This window comes from Lampetra fluviatilis, chromosome 17 (assembly GCF_964198595.1).
Source record: "Lampetra fluviatilis chromosome 17, kcLamFluv1.1, whole genome shotgun sequence".
Classification (NCBI taxonomy): domain Eukaryota; kingdom Metazoa; phylum Chordata; class Hyperoartia; order Petromyzontiformes; family Petromyzontidae; genus Lampetra; species Lampetra fluviatilis.
The window spans coordinates 6,554,184-6,568,345 of NC_136291.1; the positions used below are offsets into that span (position 1 = coordinate 6,554,184).

Genomic DNA, 14,162 nt, shown 5'->3' on the forward strand with positions numbered 1-14,162 from the left:
AGACCTTGAGAAGTCTGCGTACCCCCCCCCCTGCCTCAACCACTACCATTACACCCAATGCAGTCGTCAGTGGCATCGCTGTTGAGTGTGCAGGCGGTGCAACTGAACCGTGGCCCACGAGCCAAAGGGGCCAGAGGTCTGCTAAGGGACAGGGGGGGGGATTTGGACAGAAAAAGGCCAAACTTAATTCTTTTCAGCAGGGCCCATGTCAACCACGCCATGCCACTGCCAGTAATGTGATGCGTTATACAAAGGATGGTGCCGTGTATACAGCAGGTACATGTTTGTCGAAATTGACATACTCGGGTAAAACTCATGCCAACGTTGGGCCACGCATTGGCATGTGTGTGGAACTGCTGGACTAACGTTGGGCCAGCTGTGGGTAGGTTACTGCGTTACGTTTGATTTGTAATCTCAGTAAAATTCGATCGTAATTATTATACATGTATGTATGTCAGAATTATTAACGTCAGATATGCATGAGTCAAAATGTCAAGGTATATTTTTCGGAAAAGGTTGGAAAGGCTTTGATTCAATTTTCATATTGTCAGCCTTCATTGATTTTCACACATTTGACAATGATCATTGTTCGGTATAGGTTTGTGTATCGCAACACGATGAACACTCCTCTTCGGTTAAGGTTAATCATAAGTTCAGTAGTTACAAAATAATTGTCGAGACATTCAAATAATAAGTTACACTTTATCTCGGCAAAATTCAACTTTGCACCACACTTGGTGGAGACAGTGGTGGGCAGAGTGGTTTGCGCACCACGATATTAACCCCGTACCTGAGTTCGATTCCTGGCCATGGCTAACATAAATGGTGACGAGCGATATCTAAATCGGTCCTGAGCTCCCCTTACGTAACCAATCCGCATTGACCTGAGCGGTGAAGCATCGTCAAACAACCCACATCGCTGCCATTTGCAAGGGCAGACCTTGTTTCAGCAGCGCATGAACAAAGGGCTGGGAAATAACACTAGAAATGCAATGCAATGTTTCACTTTCATAGACCTTCTGTACTGCAGATAAATTGCACGTTCTTAACAGTGTTAGTGTGCGTATGGTGTCAAAACAGGAAGGCTGGTATTTTGTATGCATGATATAAATCAAATCCATGTTTTAAAAAACAAGGGATGTATTATTCACAGACCTTGTAACGGTGGCACAACTTGTCAGCAATGGGGATAATGTGAATATATTGACAAGGAATGTTCCATTATAATATTGCTGCTTTATAGGAATATGCCATGCGGTTGTTCAATGTGCAGTATGCACAATGTGTTTTTTTTTATTTTCGCTGATTATTTACCAAGGTAAGACGTTCTTTAAATTACTTTGAAAGTATATGCGGGTGTGATAATATCATTTTATATGCAGGACATGACATTTCACACTCTTAGGACCAAATCACCCACTTTGCGACCCATCTCATGATATCTCGAAAGCTAAGCGGGTTTAAGCCTGGATAGTGCTTGGGTGGGTGACAATCCTACACCACGTGTTGCGGGGCTATGATGTGAACAGCAGAGGACAGTGTAGTAAAATGCATTGTTGTGCTGCACTTCTATGATTCCTTGTCTATGCTCCCTGGGTACAGGCACGTTCAACTAAAAGGCTACACATACATGGACAAGAATTCAGTACTACCGATATGACTCAATAACGTAGTCTTGCCAATGATGACGTCTTTATTTTAATAACATCCTCTGAATAGCAGATGGTTTGCTTGGGTAATTCCCATAAAATCAGCACATGCAGTGAATTCTGAAGTTGTTTTCTTTGGTAACGGCCAGCCTCTCATACCCCACCCTTGTGATATCATTTATTACTCCTTACCCAAACGTTTCAAGTAATTGTGGTCAGTATCCACAATCGCATGCTGTGGAATGTTTATTTTCGAAAGGTGACGTTACACGGATTTGTTTATCTTCGTCTGAGCCAAACAGGCTGGTTTGACGCACATTGCAGGTTCTATGCAGTTCGTTCCAGCCATTCAAGAGGCTATTTCTTGTTGAATAATAAAGCAGTAATAAAAAGTACTTATTTTCTAGGACATTCGAGGACGTATTTCAGGAGGGTCATGCATTGGGTTTTTATTTTAAGATGTTTTCAGATAATAAAGGAGTGTTTATACGTGTGGGCGGAAACCAGAGCACCTGGAGAAAACCAAACACGTGCGAGAGGGAAAGATATAAACAGATGCAGATGATTTCGATTTAAAGCTTTCGTGACTGCAGGGATTCATCTTCTTGGTTCTTTCGGTAAAGTCACGTAGAAGGGAAATAATAAAATAATAAAATTAAACATAATAAAATAATTCTCACGACGTTTCGGCCACAACGCACGCAGCCGTCCTATATATACGCTCCAAGCGTGGTGGTGTTTCATTCAGACGCTGTCTCCCCGACAGACCTGGTCTTCACCTGAGGACGGCTGCTTGCGTTGTGGCCGAAACGTCGTGATAATTATTTTAGAATGTTTTATTTTTATTATTTTATTATGTTTTATTTTTATTATTTTTATTATTTTATTATTTTATTATGTTTTATTTTCATTATTTTATTATTTCCCTTCTAGATGCAGATGAGTCCACTTGTTGTACCGCCTTCTCCATGGCAAGTTAAGGGATGGGAAACCTCCTTGATGGCCACGGCTCAGGACTTTCACAACGTTTGTGCAATCCACCAACCCTCGGCTCCACAGTGCTGCATTACAGGCCACATGCATCGCCACCACCACCGCCCATGAGATGCTGGCATGGGTGTAGCGAGTGTGAACATTTACGGCTTGCCCAACATGAGGACACCCACCGTGATTTTGACACGCAAAGCACTGGGACAAATTAGTTGTTGAGCAACATCCATTTCTAAAGGCACGTGGTTAATTCGAAAAATACATTTGCTTCTCCTGAATTGTATCTTTCACCCCAGAAAACCCCTAGCATTGCGTGCCTGCTTGGTTAGGCACTGTAGAAATAAGAGATGGTCTATGGAATCAATCATTACCATCGCTGTGAATGTTAAGTGTTCTATAAAATCCTGCACTGCCTACCTAAGTGCACTTAAAAAATATATAATATGCATTCCTTTTATATGATGAATGTAGCCTGGTCTGGTCGTTTTAGTGGAAGCACCAAAGGTTATTCGTAAGTACATAACCTCTGAGATGAAGTGTACCCAGTTCGTTCCCCGTTGCAGTCTCCATGATGAATCTGTCACACGAATGCACTGCCAATAAGTGTGTCGTGTGGAGGAAGAAGGGACATTGAACTAAGCTGAATTTTTTCACTCAAATCGTAATCTCTGGATTCCCGTGGTATTTTAAAGAAAAAGTCGAGGCTTGTATGTCTGATAATCTTGCAGCTGTGTGTATGTGTGTGTGTAAGGGATCAGATTTGTATTACTTCATTGACAGTGGGCACACGTTTTGGATGAGTCTTACTTTGAGCATCTTTTAATCCAGAGAATACAGTAACTGTTTTTCAGAAGCGACCTGGCCACAAATGATAGTTCAACGAAGTGGCTTATCACGTGGACATTTGTTTCAGCAAAATACCCTAAACGCGTGTTTCTAAATGTGGAGGGAAAACCGGAGGACCCGGAGAAGAATCCACACAACCAGATGGAGAACATGCAAACTCCAAATATAGAGCAGGCGTCAGGGTCTAGATCGAACCCATGACCTCCTGCATACCAGGTGAGGTAGTTAACATATCCTAGCCACCGTGGAGCCGCGATAAGCTCTGCGGGCCCTCCACTAGAGCTCCCTCGAAGTGGTGGAGGCCCTTCTGCCAGCAGTGACGTAAGCAAGCGTTTGCAGGGCTGCCCCTTTTCCTTATTAACTTCACGCGTGGACAGAAAGGGAAGAACATGAAATAGAAAAAAATCAGACTCTTGGGCTGAAGATCTGTCGAGGTGGATTACAATAATTTCTAAATGCATTACTTCCCATTCCCAATTTCACATCATCACAGTGAACAGCACAAGTGTGCGAGCTGCTAGCTTGAACATTTTACCCCTAAGAGTGACCACGGTAAAATGAACGATTGCACAAGATTGTCTGTAAAAAAAAACGCCTTTCATTTCTCCCACTTAATCCCAACCGCACAATATGCATCACGAGTGCGGTGTTCTCGTCAACAACTCGTCATGCCCTGCGTAAAAGCAAGCCAGTTCCTCGTGGAGCTGGATTTACGTTGCCATTATACTGGCACTTTTTAGGGCAGCTGTATTGTTCCACGTGGTTGAATAACCCGTTAATGGCTTATTTCAACGTAATGGTAACGTACAGAGGTTACAAAAACAGGTAAAGGCGTTGCCTTGCAATTGCCTGCCCACTCCACCGCTGCCACAAGAGCTTGCACTCGGGGGCAGCTCTAGAGAGCCCCACTGGAGGGGTGTAAGCAAGAACTATACAGGTAAAGATGAAGTGAGATTAGAAGATAGAGACGCAGAGGAAATATGAATATTACGTGGCCTTTTCGATTTAAAGCTTTCGTGACTGCAGGGATTCATCTTCTTGGTTCTTTCGGTAAAGTCACGTAGAAGGAAAATAATAAAATAATACAAATAAAACATAATGAAATAATTTTCACGACGTTACGGCCACAACGCAAGCAGCCGTCTTCAGGTGGAGAACAGGTCTGTCAGACTCTGTCTCCTTGACAGACCTGTTCTCCACCTGAAGACGGCTGCTTGCGTTGTGGCCGAAACGTTGTGAGAATTATTTTATTATGTTTTATTTTTATTATTTTATTATTTTCCTTCTACGTGACTTTACCGAAAGAACCAAGAGATTACGTGGCCTGTTGAGTTTTGTTACGATTTGAATCTGAATTCTGTGGCCTCTTGATCTGCTTGGGGGGCGGGGGGGCATAGGGCCACTTGCTACTGGACACGTGTGAAAAAAGAGCTTCATAGCTCACCGGATTCCTCCATTATAAATAAATATTCTGACTCTGCCTGGGCTTGCTCATGCCTCGTGCCACCAGTGTTGTCGGGTCCACCGGTGCTCTGTCCAGTTTGGTCAGAACTCTCGGATCCGCTCTCTTCCGAGTCTGCGGCGTGTGCGGCGTGGGGCACCTCCTGTTTGTGCAGCGCCTCGAGAGAGAGACGCGGCGGCATCCGCGCCCTGCGCAGAGTGAAACGTCTCAACGCCGTTTGCATTTTTTACATGCATCGCTTTCAAGCGTGAGCATTATTCAAAACATGAAAAGGTAGAACGTACGGTTGTAAAAGAACGAAAGTAAAAAAAAAATCCCCCCCCCAACATTGTTGTGCTCAATATAGAACAATTTTGGTTTTGAGATGTTTATCGTCAAAACCAGAGACTTCACTACATTTCTCCGAAATTTCAGCTCTCTAGCTCACATAGAACATAATTAGAATGTCCTACCTGAGTGACTCATTCACGACCAGCTGCATAAGAGCGTATATTATATGGAGAGTAATATAGCCAGACTAATGCATTTCAGCTCGTAGGACATCTGAAAATGATTGGTAACGTGTAACGACCGTTCGAAGAGGCGCTAATGTTTTGAGGGTTGCTCTAGTGTGTGGCCTATGACCCTATTACCTGGAGATGCGCCCTGGATACTGCTTGGATTGGTGAACTACTGCATACCACAGGCGACTACGACGCCACTTTCTGGGCAGCAGAGAACAGCGCAGCGATATCCATAGTTGTACTCTACGTCTATGCTTCCACAGCTATGCTCCTCGTCTTCACCAACTCGCACTGACCAGCACAATGAAGTCATTATTTTGTTGAACTCGATTACCGATGGAAATCGTCGCTGAGTCTCGCGACTCGTTTCCAGGATGCCCTGCCAAGTTGTCGTGGTGGGGGGTGATGTTTGCCATGTGTAATCCCATAATAAACGCTTTTGGGTTTAGATCGCGTTATTTATAAATGTGTCGTAACCCTCCACCACCCGACACTGCCAATCAGTTAAAAAAGTGTAACTTTGACAAAAACTATAAATGTTGTAGATTCACTCTTCAACACACCGGTGGGCTAAAGTAGTGAACTATTTGTCTTTTTGTCAACGTGACACTTTTTTACTGATTGGCCGTGTCGGGTGGTGGAGGGTTACGACACATTTATAAATAACGCGATCTAACCCAAAAACGTTTATTATGAATAATATTGGTCGCGAAAGCCAATGTGTAATCCCAACTGAGTAAATTGCGGGTATTTCTTTCTTCAAATTTGGACCATCATGCCGGCACACAATGGCCTAAGCTATTGCAATTAACATATCGGAATCTTTTTTGTTCTCTTTTACTTTTTATTGCGTCACAAAACGCGAGTCGCGGTCAAAGTCGCCAATCGACATTGACAAGTGGGGACCACGCGTGGGGGTTGGGTGGGGGGAGTTGGGGTCACTGCCCCAACCAAGTGGGGGGCACGGGGAGGGGGGGGGGGGTTGGGTGGGGGGAGTTGGGGTCACTGCCCCAACCAAGTGGGGGGCACGGGGGGGGGCGGTTGGGTGGGGGGAGTTGGGGTCACTGCCTCAACCAAGTGGGGGGCACGAGGGGGGGGGGGGTTGGGTGGGGGGAGTTGGGGTCACTGCCTCAACCAAGTGGGGGGCACGGGGGGGGGGGTTGGGTGGGGGGAGTTGGGGTCACTGCCCCAACCAAGTGGGGGGCACGGGGAGGGGGGGGGGTTGGGTGGGGGGAGTTGGAGTCACTGCCCCAACCAAGTGGGGGGCACGGGGAGGGGGGGGGGTTGGGTGGGGGGAGTTGGGGTCACTGCCCCAACCAAGTGGGGGGCACGGGGGGGGGGGTTGGGTGGGGGGAGTTGGGGTCACTGCCCCAACCAAGTGGGGGGCACGGGGAGGGGGGGGTTGGGTGGGGGGAGTTGGGGTCACTGCCCCAACCAAGTGGGGGGCACGGGGAGGGGGGGGTTGGGTGGGGGGAGTTGGGGTCACTGCCCCAACCAAGTGGGGGGCACGGGGAGGGGGGTTGGGTGGGGGGAGTTGGGGTCACTGCCCCAACCAAGTGGGGGGCACGGGGGGGGGGGTTGGGTGGGGGGAGTTGGAGTCACTGCCCCAACCAAGTGGGGGGCACGGGGAGGGGGGTTGGGTGGGGGGAGTTGGGGTCACTGCCCCAACCAAGTGGGGGGCACGGGGAGGGGGGGGGTTGGGTGGGGGGAGTTGGGGTCACTGCCCCAACCAAGTGGGGGGCACGGGGAGGGGGGGGTTGGGTGGGGGGAGTTGGGGTCACTGCCCCAACCAAGTGGGGGGCACGGGGAGGGGGGGGGGGGGTTGGGTGGGGGGAGTTGGGGTCACTGCCCCAACCAAGTGGGGGGCACGGGGGGGGGGGTTGGGTGGGGGGAGTTGGAGTCACTGCCCCAACCAAGTGGGGACAACGCGTAGAGGGGGGGGGGGAGGGTGAAGATTAATATTTGGGGGAGGGAGAAGGTGGGAGGGGGGGTAACCAGCGTACTGAAGGAATACCAAGGACCCAGAGAAGGGGAGAAGGAGAGAGTGAAGAACATCACGGGATCTTTATTGCGCGCTGTGAAGCAGACGACGTGTGGGCGATGTTGCGGTCAACACACCTCCACCATCAATCCGTTCGGCAGCTGGATTCGAACCGTGAACCTCCGGCAGGCCACGTCACAGCCCAAAGTGTGAGATCAAATGAACCCCAAAGCCAACTTAGCATGGGTAGGCGCTCATCCAGCGGCGGATTAACGAGCAGGGCTGCACGTGTACCCAGCTGAACGGCGTTTCAGACACGACTGCAAAGGTTTTCGCGCTTGTGGTGCGTAAAACGCGGTGCAACCCGCGGAAACGCAAACGCTTTGCTATTTTTAAATCCTTTATATTAAGTTCGCTTGCTTGCTTGCGTGCTTGCTTGCTTGCTTGCGTGCTTGCTTGCTTACGACCGTGCAAATCTTTCGGTCGTTTTTTAACCCACTTCCCGTGATCCAATCGAGCTGACATTTTGCACATAGACTCGTTGTGCGTGACAATTAATTTTCGTGAAAAAAAATTCCAAAATTTTACACTGTTTAGGGAATTTTTTTTAAAATATTTAATTACCAAGTGCTTAATGGTGGCAGACAATCATCTGACCCATAGGTGGCAGCCATCTCAAGCCAGAGGACGAGAGGACTTTAGCCGCTTGTTTCAAAGACCAATGTGGGCTGGGTTGTGGCCCATTGAACACGCTTATAAAGGATTTATAGTGAAAAACTTTGTTTTTACGGGTTAATTTTTTCGATTTAAAGCTTTCGTGACTGCAGGGATTCATCTTCTTGGTTCTTTCGGTAAAGTCACGTAGAAGAGAAATAATAAAATTATAAAAATAAAACATAATAAAATAATTCTCACGACGTTTCGGCCACAATTATTATTTCCCTTCTACGTGACTTTACCGAAAGAACCAAGAAGACGCTTTGCTATTGTTCCTGGCCTGTCGAGGCTTGCGTGCGTCAGTCAAGTCTAACGTGGGAGCACATAAATTAACAGCGCGTGGCATCATCTCTCGTTCAATGTCAACCCAAGGGGCCTCATCCTGGCGCGACTGCGAGCGAGCTCCGTTCTCGCTGACATATCTCGATAGCAGCTGCCAACCTGCCGCGTCACTTCGCTGTTATCTCTCCGGCAGCAGCTGTCAGATCCTACTGCGGGTCCGGAGGCCCTCGGCTATCCCATTGGGCCTCGGCCGCCTACCCGTTCGGTGCCCCAGCAGTGAGAATCCAGCGTGGGGCATGGTCAACCGACGGGTCGACACGCACACGATGATGGAAATGATAATTGTTTTTTCACCCTTATATCTGGCAACAAAACTGACACCTTTTTTTACAAGGAGTCATGTTTGCATAGACCACAATACCTGCAGTCATAATGCAAACAAAAAACATAACTCTGATGACTCCTTGTAAAAAAGGTGTCAGTTTTGTTGCCAGATAGAAGGGTAAAAAAACGATTATCATATTTTTTACTGGCAAATGAGGTTCCAATGGTGTAAATGCTTACCCCGAGCTCTCATACTCTGACGGTGCATTGTCTTTGAGTTGTGCGCCTTTTGGCGTCATCTGGTCCAACCCATGTGAGCCTAGGCTCTAAGGAAAGCTGTCTCGGGTGTGGACCAATCAACTTCAAGGACAGTGCATACATTATCAGAGTTATGTTTTTTGTTTGCATTATGACTGCAGGTATTGTGGTCTATGCAAACATGATTCCTTGTAAAAAAAGGTATCAGTTTTGTTGCCAGATAGAAGGGTAAAAAAACAATTATCATATTTTTTACTGGCAAATGAGGTTCCAATGGTGACGATGGAAATGTTTTGGTTGGCGCTCCCGTATCATGCAGCCAGCCAAAGCCGCCACCCTGTCTTTTAATCATGAAGTAAGTGCTCTTTGCTTTGACGCAGTCTTTCCATGAAGTCCCGACATACCACAATTTTGTTTTTTAATGTGATGGTTTTTTTCGTGCAATCCTTGTTGATCGTGCGAAGACCGTCGTCGATTCGCTACACCTGAGAACCTGGTACGCTCCCATGGGCAGCTGCCCAGATTCAATCCCAGGATCTCAACGGTGCCGGTTGAGCATCCCCAGCCGCTCGGCCACCTTGCGCCAATGTCCATATGCAAATGAGCTCAAGGCTCCCGTAGAGCACGTGACTTGTGTGTGGCCACCACCACTCTGTGCGAGTTCGTGAAGAGGAGGACAACCCATCGATGTGGCCTCGATAAGAATTGATGCAGCCAAGTCTTGAAAGAACACCTCTCTCTAGATTTGAAGCTTTCGTGACTGCAAGGATTCATATTCTTAGGTTTTTTCGGTAAAGTCACGTAGGTAAAACATTAAAATTAATCAAAGTAAAATAAAATAAAAATCACGACGTTTCGGAGGCAACACAAGCTTCCGTCTTCAGGTGGAACCGTCACAGCCACGACAGCTGTATCAAGTAAATGAGAGATTGCAGGAGCTACCACTCCGTTTATATAATGGTTGGAGAGGGGGGGGAAGGGCCAAACGGAGTGGTAGCTCCTGCAATCTCTCATTTACTTGATACAGCTGTCGTGGCTGTGATGGTTCCACCTGAAGACGGAAGCTTGTGTTGCCTCCGAAACGTGGTGATTTTTATTTTATTTTACTTTTATTAATTTTAATGTTTTACCTACGTGACTTTACCGAAAAAAACTAAGAATATGAACACCTCTCTCCATGAGAGGGGGGGGGGGGGTAAGCGCGGTGGCGCATGTCACCGATCCGGCAGTTCGGAGGCGAGAATTGGTGGATCGCTTAAATTTGTGAGAAACTTCCAAAATGTACGGGCTGCGAGGTGGCCAGGAGATGGCATTCCTTAAAATTAAAATAATCTGTGTGGATCTTCTGGGTGTTGTTTGTTCAAATTCATGCAGTTTTCTTCGGGTTGGCCTTTTTCCTTACACAAGCCAAACACTCACAAACTTGATTGACCAAATATTTCAAGCTGGGAGGGGTAAGCTCTTGAAAAAAATACGTCGAAACAAAGGACGTTATTGTTTTAAGCAAGATAACCTATGTATATGTATATATTTTATCTTTCTCAAGTTGAATATTTGTGTTTAAAAGACGATGCTTTTCAGCTGAAGATCACCTCAATGTAGCACTCCTTATAACGCAGTGACCTCTGGTGTTCAAAGTTGTAACTCGCTGATAGCCACTCGTTTGCTCGTGAACAGGAAAGGTGATGGAATTGTCCATCCAAATCTACTCGCAACGTTTTACTCGTGGCCAAGGAGATAATGATATCATAGATTGGTGTAATTAAAAGGACCGGGAAAGAGAAGGGCAAATAGAAAGAATAGAAAACAAGACGAAAAGGAAAGAAAAGGAACGGAAAAACAGGACCAAAGCGACCAGGAAAGTTCAGGATAGGGAGGAAGGTGCTACATAAGGCCCTTGATGCCGCTACACGGAGGGGGGAGGGTCCGTAATTTTACAGGGGCCGGGGAGAGTGAAGGCATTCGGAGTGGTGGTGGCAGCACACAAGTCACGTGGTACACCCGAGGCTTGAGCTGATTTGCATATACACCATGTAGATTGGTACAAGGTGGCCTGGTGGCTTCGAATGCTGAGCTGGGACAGCTGAGATCCTGGGATTGAATCCGGGCAGCCATCCGTGGCTGTATCGGGTGCTCGGGTGTAGCGAGTTGATGATGGTCTTTGCTCGATCAACAATGACGCCACAAAAAACCCATCACATTAAAACCTCGTTTGTCACTTGATTTGGCGGACGTACAGCACCGTTGTATGACAATCTTATTTTGAAATACGAGGGAAAGTTTGACCCCCACTATGCAAAGGATGCTACTTGAACGATATTTCGGGAGGACTCACAAAGACTTTGGTGAGGCACAGCAAATGTGTGCGTTCGTGATGATGGGGTTCCAATCCACTTTGCGTGTTTTCATTGAAGGTTGATTCGAACCAACATCTTTAATGCTCACAAATGGAAATGTAATCAAATGAAGTGGAAAATCGACTTTAATGTGAGTTTAACACGTAGGTTTTCACAACCTATAATATCCATAATAGAGGATTTTTGGGTTAGATCGTGTAAATATCAATGGGTCGTTAAACCCGCCACCTCCCGACACAGCCAACTAGTAAGGTTTGTCACGTAAGCAAAACATTTCAATTCGTTACTAGTTCATCACACCGGTGTGTTGGAGAGTAAACCCCAAATATTTACAATTCAGCTTCATCAGGCGACAGCCAGAGTTGCGGAGAAATCCTCACATTAAAGATCATCATCTCGGCACTCGTTAAACGATTACTCGCTGGTGGCTTTGCCGTCGATTCAAATCCAGGAACTCGCCGGCGGTGCCAGCTCACTGCTCTTGGCCTTCGAGCCCCCCGGCCACACATGAATGTTTCGGCTCCTTAATGCGTTTAAAGCAATGTATTGTCTGAAGAGGAAGTCACCACCAAAGGCCACTAAACTTTCGAACTTGGTTCTTATTTCCTTGCCATCAACTCCACCCTTGTAATCTAGACGGCCACACTTCCATTAACAAACCACACATTAGTGTGCAATGTTCTCCAGGAAAACAAATGGGTGAAAGCACAAGCACCACTGCCTTTTTAAGCATGAAATGACGCTGTCTTTCCGACAGACCTGTTCTTCACCTGAGGACGGCTGCTTGCGTTGTGGCCGAACCGTCGTGAGAATTATTTTATTATGTTTTATTTTTATTATTTTATTATTTCCCTTCTACGTGACTTAACCGAAAGAACCAATAAGATGAAATGTCATTTTAACTTTTGACCACTATTGTTAAAAGCATCGGTTTACAATTCGTTTATTTCGGTCTTTGGTCAATTCCACTGCTGGATGAAGGCCTCCCAGTGCCATATTGGCCATGGAGGGTTTTTTGACCATACCTCGCCATGCTGGACAGTGCGGGTTGGTGGAGGGAGTTGCGAGGGTGTTAGGGACTCGTTTGGATATCACTCGTCGTGGCCGGGAATCGAACTACAGACGCTGGGTGCTGCAGAGCGCAGTGCGCGAACCACCGCGCCACCACTCCCTCCCAAGCAGAAGCACCCGCTGCAGTGCAATACTCTGTCATAGCTCAGACATTGAGATCACGACGCTGGCAGCATGAGGTCATTTTAAATGGCGTAATTGCCACAAACACAAATAATTGTATGATTTTTTAAATGTACATGCGAGTTAAATTTCGGGGGAAATTTTTTTGTTTTGGGGATTTTGTTGTTGTTTAAACTGTTGGTTCGCAGCGTTTAACGAAATTATAGTCGTCATGTTTCCAAGGTCGTGAACCCCTGGGCACATGATTAAAAAGAGGAAGTCTACGCTCAATTTTCCTCCACAAACTCGTGATTATTGTTCCCGCTGTGTGTGCGAAGTGAGTGCAGTTGGCGTGCCGAGGATTCGTCACAGTTGCTGCTGCGTTGGCTGTGCTGAGAAAATCAACAACACCTCTTCTGCTGCCTGGTCTCATCAAGAATCGCTGACGTTAAAACATCGACCAAGATGGCAGGAAAGCAAAGGTGCGTCCTTAACAATCACGCTGCTGTATAATAAAAAAATATCCAGATAGTCATCGACTTACGAACACCGGCATTTACGAACACCCGCACTTACAAACCAGCTTCCATGACGTAGTTTTTTTTACATTTAATTAAAACGCGAACGCTCACTTGCACATTGAACCGCGGCACTATTTTGTCTCGATGAGTGATCCTCGGCGAGAGGTAATCAGTCAGCCTCGTGCTGGGAGTGGGTGTTTGTGTGTGTGGGGGCATTTAAATAGAGTAGATGTCCGTGTTCCAACTTACGAACCGTTCGACTTACACACGAGTCTCAGGAACTAATTTTGTTCGTAAGCAGAGGACTGTCTGTAATATGATAAATATGCAAGCTGACATTTTAGAGGGAAGCCATGTAGAATATTATGTACGGTATCACGGTAGCTGTGGCATAAGCCTCGTTTGAGGACGCAGTATTGTTGTCGGTTCGTTATTTATGGATCAGTCTACAGTGGAAGTTATTTTCTTACGTATTTGCCGAGATCCTGCATGTAAAGCCTGGCTAGGGTTAACTCAAACTTAATTTGAAGATTTCGTGACTGCAGGAATTACTCTTTGGTTCTTTTGATTAAGTCACGTATAAAGAGAAAATAGTCAATTAAATACTAGCATATGACGTTTCGATTGCAACACAAACAATCATCATCAGGTATAAATTAAATAGAAACACAAATCTATTATACTTAGAAATGTAATGTAATTCAACAGAGAGTCGGATAACATAATAGTCAACACCCTACCTGGTTGATTACGTTCTTCCTAAGAATGCAAAATTTGAGAGAGAGATAAAACACAGAACCAGAGACATATAGACAGACATTTAAGTAGAGACAGATATTAGAGAGATACATAGAGAGAGAGACGTGCCTATGTACGTGTTTTATCTCTCTCTCAAATTTAGCATTCTCAGGTAGAACGTAATCAACCAGGTAGGGTGTTGAGGGTTAACTCAGCCTACCATTACTCTGTTGCTGGTAAATCAACACCACCTTTTATTATATTTGTATTATTACTCGAGGGCTGAATTTGGGAGTGGCATGTCAGAGGACAAATCCACATTTATTTATATAAATTATATTCTAACTCTTGTTCACCCAAG

At 46.2% G+C, this 14,162-nt stretch overlaps 1 protein-coding gene across 1 annotated transcript in view; it reads left to right on the top strand.

Annotated features, from left to right (window-relative positions):
- Window positions 1-13,007, top strand: part of LOC144936883 (oxidative stress-induced growth inhibitor 1-like) — a 37,687-nt gene extending 24,680 nt beyond the window's left edge. Inside the window, exon 7 of the transcript XR_013637504.1 lies at window positions 12,881-13,007. The gene's annotated coding sequence lies outside the window, so the exon portion shown is untranslated. The remainder of the gene's footprint in view (window positions 1-12,880) is intronic.
- Window positions 13,008-14,162: the final 1,155 nt, after the last annotated feature.